This window comes from Sus scrofa, chromosome 3 (genome assembly GCF_054392235.1).
Source record: "Sus scrofa isolate SSC_HxYL_T2T_F1_AM1 chromosome 3, Sscrofa_HxYL_maternal_Yorkshire_Landrace_v2.0, whole genome shotgun sequence".
In the NCBI taxonomy this organism is placed as follows: domain Eukaryota; kingdom Metazoa; phylum Chordata; class Mammalia; order Artiodactyla; family Suidae; genus Sus; species Sus scrofa.
In genome coordinates, this window is record NC_139385.1 from 40,142,221 (window position 1) to 40,148,914 (window position 6,694).

The window sequence follows — 6,694 nt, forward strand, 5'->3', positions numbered from 1 at the left end:
ATTTGCATTTATTCAGCGCCTCGATTCTTTTAAAAGAGACCTCTGACTGGGGTCACCCATTCTTCTGCGTTGTCTTTATTTCCGTGTTAGCAGAAGGACAGGAGAACCTGATTTTTCTCACACCGGCTCCCCGGTCTCTGCGGAGCGGCTAAGCGGCTCTTTTCTCCCCGTGGCCACTAGGGGGTGCCAGGACCCCGAGCGGCTGCCGAGCCTTGGCACAGCCCAGGCAGCGGGGGTCAGGGCAGTGCGGGGTTATTCCGCACGGGAAGGCCCTCCCCCCCCGCCCGGCCTGGGCACGAACAGCAGCCTCTCCAAAGCCCCAGGACTGCAGGTAACACCCTCACCCCCCTCCAGCCTCTGAGCTTCTGCTGGCGTCCGATCCAGCCGCGCTGACCACAGCCCGGGGTGGCAGTGCCAGGAGTCCCAGCAGAACACCTTCAGGGGGACCTTTGCCCCCACCCTCCTCCTCAGTTCTGCACCCCTGAGCCTTGACCCCCCAAGGAGCAGCCACAGGGCAGCTTGAAACCCTCCCAGCCCCTCTCCAGACAGTCCGGCTGTGTCTGAGAGCACACAGGTACATTACAGGCTAGAATAACCCGTAATGGATCCGGCTGCTTCCTGTACAAGCCTTGGTTTTCATTTACTGTAAGTAATCCTGCTTCTCCGAGGCCGAACGAGGGACAGTGCGGGAGCCTCGCGGGCGTTTGCTTAAACCAACACGGCGGGGCGGCGGGGCCGCCACTGGGGCCCAGCCAGGCTTCTGAGCGGAACCCAAGGGGCCTTGGGGCGAGGCAGCACTGGGAAGTGTGAAGGGCCTGGGGCCCTTGGAACAGACTTGGGTTCAAACCCAGCTCCCCCATCTACCAGCAGCTCTAGGTACCTTCCCTCTCAGGGGCTCAGTTTCCTCATTTTGAAAGTGGAGGTGGGGAGTTCCCGTCGTGGCTCAGTGGCTAACGAATCCGACTGGGAACCATGAGGTTGCAGGTTGGATCCCCGGCCTTGCTCAGTGGGTTAAGGACCCGGCGTTGCTGTGAGCTGTGGTGGAGGTCGCAGACGCTGCTCGAATCCCGCGTTGCTGTGGTTGTGGTGTAGGCCAGCGGCTGCCGCTCCGATTAGACCCCTACCTGTACAGCCCAAGAAATTGCAAAAAAGACCAAAAAAAGAAAAAAAAAGAAAGAAAGAAAGAAAGTGGACGTGGGAGAGTTCCCCTTGTGGCTCAGCGGGTTACCAAACGGCTTAGTACCCGTGAGGATTAGTGTTCTGTTCCCCCCCTTCCGCCGCCCCCTCCTCCTCCGCCGCTGCCGCCGTGGGTTAAGGATCCTATGTTGCTGCAGCTGTGAGAAAAGGTCACGGCCCAGGAACTTCCATATGCCTTGGGTGTGGAAAAGGGAGAGGAAAAAAAAAAAGAAGAAATTGGAAGTGAAATTCAGAAGAATGATATGAACTAATGGCTCCCTAGCACCCGTCACAGCAGGGCCTCAGCTCACAGTAGATACCATTAGGCAGTGGCTTGATGGCCTTCCCACAGTGATACAGGGGGATCAGTGGCATCTCTGTAGCCTAGGACACAGGTTTGATTCCTGGCTGGGCAGTGGGTTAAAGGATCAGCTTTAAAGCTGCAGCATAAGAGTTCCTGCTGTGGCTCAGCATTACCAACTGGCCTAGTATCCGTGAAGACGCAGGTTTGATCCCTGGCCTGGTTCAGTGGGTTAAGGATCCAGCCCTGCCAGTGAGATCCTGCATTGCTGTTGCTGTGGCTGTGGCGTAGGCTGGTAACTATAGCTCCCATTCGACCCCGAGCTTGGGAACTTCCATACGTTGCGGGTGCAGCCTAAAAAAGCAAAAAAAAAAGAAAAAGAAAAAAAGAAAAGAGAAGCAACAACTATGATAGAGGAGGTATAATGAGTTAAATGGTGGCGTCCCAAAAGATAGGTTCACGGAGTTCCCCTCGTGGCGCAGCAGAAACGAATCCAACTAAGGAACCATGAGGTGGCGGGTGTGATCCCTGGCCTCGCTCAGTGGGTTAAGGATCCTACACTGTTGTATAGGTCACAGACATGGCTCAGATCCTGCATTGCTGTGACTGTGGTGTAGGCCGGCAGCTGTAGCTCCATTTCAGCCCCTAGCCTGGGAACCTCCATATGCCGCGAGTTCGGGCTTAAAAGCAAAAAAAGCAAAAAAAAAAAGATAGGTTTGCATCCTAATTTCTAGAGCTGGCTAATGCAGCCTTATTTGGAAATAGGGTCTTTCCAGGTGTCATGAAGTTAAGGATCTTGAGATGAGATCTTCATGGATTATCCAAGCGAGCCCCAAATTCAATGCCCATGTCCTTATAAGAGACGCACAGAGACAGGAATGAGAAGGCGCAGCCGTGTGAAGACAGAGGCAGACATTGCACTGATGCAGCCCCAAGCCCGGAAATACCACGATGGAAGTCGTAGAAGCTGGAAGAGGTAAGGAACAGACTCCAAGAACACCCTGAGGCAACACGGGCCTGCTGGGTTCGAGAACTGTGAGAGAATACATTTCTATTGTTTTAAGCCACAGAGCTTTTTATAATTGGTTATAGCAGCCGCAGGAAATGAATACAATAGGTAATCATTACAGTGGAGCTGTGAAGAAGGCAAGGCATAGAACTCAACCAGGAAGCAATGAGACAACAGGCAGACCTCAGGGGGATCGTGGTTCAGTTCCAAGCCACCCCAGTAAAGTCAGTGTTGCAGTAAAGCAAGTCACATGAATGGTTTGGTTTCCCCCGTGCATATAAAGGTTATGTATTCAGGAGTTCCCGTCATGGCTCAGCAGAAAGGAATCTGACCTGGATCCATGAGGACAGATGTAGGTTCAAGGTGTGGCCCTAAAAAGACAAAAAAATAAAAAGTTAGGTATACACTCTTCAGTAGTGTATTGTGTGCAGTAGCGTTATGCCTGAAAAGACAAAGTACATACCATAATTTAAAAATACTCTATACAGAGTTCCCTTCGTGGCGCAGTGGTTAACAAATCCGACTAGGAACCATGAAGTTGTGGGTTCGGTCCCTGCCCTTGCTCAGTGGGTTAATGATCCGGCGTTGCCGTGAGCTGTGGTATAGGTTGCAGAGGCGGCTCGGATCCCGCGTTGCTGTGGCTCTGGCGTAGGCCAGCGGCCACAGCTCCGATTGGACCCCTAGCCTGGGAACCTCCATATGCCGAGGCAGTGGCCCAAGAAATGGCAAAAAGACAAAATAAATAAATAAATAAAAATACTCTATTGAAGGAGTTCCGTTATGGCTCAGTGGGTTAAGAACCTGATGTAGCATCCATGAGGATGCGGGTTGCATCCCTGGTCTCACTCAGTGGGTTAAGGATCCAGTGTTGCCACAAGCTGTGGTGTAGGTCTTGGATGTGGCTTGGATCCTGCGTTGCTATGGCTGTGGCATGGGCTTCAGCTGCAGCTCTGATTCCACTCCTAGCCTGGGAACCTCCAAATGGCACAGGGGCAGCCTTAAAAAGAGAAAAATAAAAAGGAAACCAGCAAAAATGGTGGATCAGCCAGACTAAGGAATATCATGCAATCATTAAAAAAAGGACATGGCACAATCTGTCCACGACATATATTCTTTTTTTTTTTTTTTTTTGTCTTTTTACCATTTCTTGGGCCACTCCTGCAGCATACAGAGGTTCACAGGCTAGGGGCTGAATCAGACCTGTAGCCGCTGGCCTATGCCAGAGCCACAGCAATGTGGGATCTGAGCCGCGTCTGCAACCTACACTACAGCTCACGGCAACGCTGGATCCTTAACCCACTGAGCAAGGCCAGGGATCGAACCTACAACCTCATGGTTCCTAGTCGGATTTGTTAACCACTGAGTCACGACGGGAACTCCATGACATGTATACTTAATAAAATTTATTTAGATATGTAGAACATTTGCAAACATTGTACAGAGAGTTCCCATATTCCTACACTCGTTTCTCCTATTATTATCTAACATTAGTATGGTCCATTTGTTACAATTAAACAATATTGACACGTTATTACTAAAATCCGTACTTTATTCAGATTTTCTTTTTTAATTTTTATTTCACATTGGAGTGTAGTTGATTTACAATGCAGATTTTCTTAGCTTTTACCTAATATCCTTTTCTTGTTGCAACATCCCACTCACAGTAGCACATTACATTCATTTGTCATGTCTTAGGCTCCTCTTGGCTGTGACAGTTTCTCAGACATTCCTTGTTTGTTTGTTTTTTGTTTGTTTTTTGCCTTTTATGGGTGCACCCTAGGCATATGGAGGTTCCCAGGCTAGGAGTTGAATCCGTGCTGTAGCAGCCAGCCTACACCATAGCCACAGCAACGCGGGATCTGAGCCATGTCTGCGACCTACACCACAGCTCATGGCAACGCCGGATCCTTAATCCACTGAGCGAGGCCAAGGATCAAACTTGCATCCTCATGGATCCTAGTCAGATTCGTTTCTGCTGGGCCACGACAGGAACTCCAGACTTTGATTGTTTTTGATGACAGTTTTGAGAAGCCATGGTCAGGTATTTGGAGAATGTCCCTCGAGTGGATTTTGCCTGATGTTCCTCTCGTGATGCGCCTCGGGTGATGGATTCGGGGAGGAGGACCACACATGAAGTGACTTTCTCATCACATCACATCAAGGATGTGTATCATCAGCATGACTGCTGACCCTGAAGATGACCTAGATGACCTAACGTCTATCAGATTTCTCTGTTGTCCAGGGACTTTGTTTTTGTCCATGATATTTTTTTGGTCCAGCTTTATTGAGATATAAGTGTCCATGATATTTTGAGGAATGAAAAATGCTAATTCCAAAAAAAGAATATAAAGTATAGACAGTTATAAAAAATTATGTGTAGCAAATATGTGTGTTTTTACCTGTCCGGCCCTGATTCTCCTTTCTTCGAGTTACGCTTTTCCAAATTTCCTTTGGGTAATGACCACCCCTTCATTCTTAGCCCATGTGGTTTATGTGGGGCTGATCCTCTTCCTGGATTCCTGGGGTGGGCACATGACCCAGCTCAACCAATCAGAGGATCCCATTCTGGTTCGACCTGGTTCAGAGGTGGACATGTGACCCAAGTGCGTCCAGTGAGCCTGAGCCCTGAAAAGAGATGTTGTCTGTGTTGCTAAGCTTGGAAGATTTGAGCTTGAAGGACCAAACGGAGGAAAGCAAAGGCGAGAGGGGGAGAGAGACAGATTCCTGACACATCATATGAACAAGAGCATTTAAACATGCCTAAGGCTAGTGTGTTCCTTTTCAGTTGTGTGGGCCAATTCTTCCACTCCTGTTCTTAAAAATTATTTTTACTACATTTTCTTTAGCTCTGTAACTCTTCTATTTCTGTATCTATTTATCTGTCTATATCTCTCACTGTCTGTTGTCTGTCTCTGGGCGTGTATTCCTCACTCCTGTCATCTGCCAGTTACTTACTCTCATCAGACTCTTCACTTCTAAGTACTTCAGTATGTACCTGCTAACAACAGCAATGTTATCCTACATCCTACAGTGCAGTTACCTTATTAAAGAAATTGAAGGAAATCCCATCATGGCTCAGCAGTTAACAAATCTGACTAGCATCCATGAGGATGCAGGTTTGATCCCTGGCCTTGCTCAGTGGGTTAAGGATCTAGCGTTGCCATGAGCTGTGGTGTAGGTGGCAGATCTGGCTTGGATCTGGTGTTGTTGTGGCTGTGGTGCAGGCCGGCAGCTGTAGCTCCGATTAGCCCCCTAGCCTGGGAACTTCCATATGCTGTGGGTGCGGCCCTGAAAAAAAAAAAAAAAAAAAAGTCAGAAAGAGAAAGAAAATTGCGAAATGATCTCACTTATACATGGTATCTAAAAAACAAAGCAAGCCAACAAACAAAAGAAAATGAGGAGCTCCCATTGTGGCTCAGTGGTTAACGAATCCGACTAGGAACCATGAGGTTTCGGGTTCGGTCCGTGGCCTCACTCAGTGGGTTAAGGATCTGGCGTTGCCGTGAGCTGTGGTGCAGGTCGCAGACGCGGCTCGGATCCCACGTTGCTGTGGCTCTGGCATAGGCTGGTGGCTACAGCTCCGATTCAATCCCTAGCCTGGGAACCTCCGTATGGCATAGGTGCGGCCCACAAAAAGCCAAAAACAAAACAAAACATACTCATAGATACAGAGAACAGAGGATAGTTGCCAAAAGGAAGGGGGTGGGAGACAGGCAAAGTAGGTAAAGGGGGTTAAAAGGTACAAAAATATAACATGTGCGGTTACGTCGTATATAAGGCACGGGGACATAATGCACAGTATGAGGGATGTGATCTGTAATATCCTAGTAAAGTTGTATGGGGACAGATGGTTACTAGACTTCTTGCAGGGATCGTTTCGTGATGTATGCAAATGTCAGGTCATTGTGTAGTACACCGAAACTAACACAATGCTGTGCATCAACTGTATGTCCCCTGTGAAAAAGAAATCTCACACTGACATCATAGGGGTTCCTGTCGGGGCCTAGCGGTAACAAACCCGACTAGTATCCCTGAGGACGTGGGTTCGATCCCTCTCCTCGCTCAGTGGGTTAAGGATCCGATGTTGCTGTGGCTGTGGTGAAGGCGGGCAGCTGCAGCTCCTACTCGACCCCTATGCTAGGAACCTCCATATGCTGCGGGTGTGGCCCTAAAAGACCAAATAATAATAATAATAATAACATTATAGT

The 6,694-nt window shown here is 48.9% G+C and overlaps 1 long non-coding RNA gene across 1 annotated transcript; it reads left to right on the plus strand.

Moving 5' to 3' along the window:
• Nucleotides 1-200: 200 nt before the first annotated feature.
• LOC102164365 (uncharacterized) lies at nucleotides 201-4,856 on the plus strand. Its single transcript, XR_298187.4, has 3 exons — nucleotides 201-331; nucleotides 2,243-2,453; nucleotides 4,508-4,856. It is a non-coding gene; the product is annotated as an uncharacterized LOC102164365 (long non-coding RNA).
• Nucleotides 4,857-6,694: the final 1,838 nt, after the last annotated feature.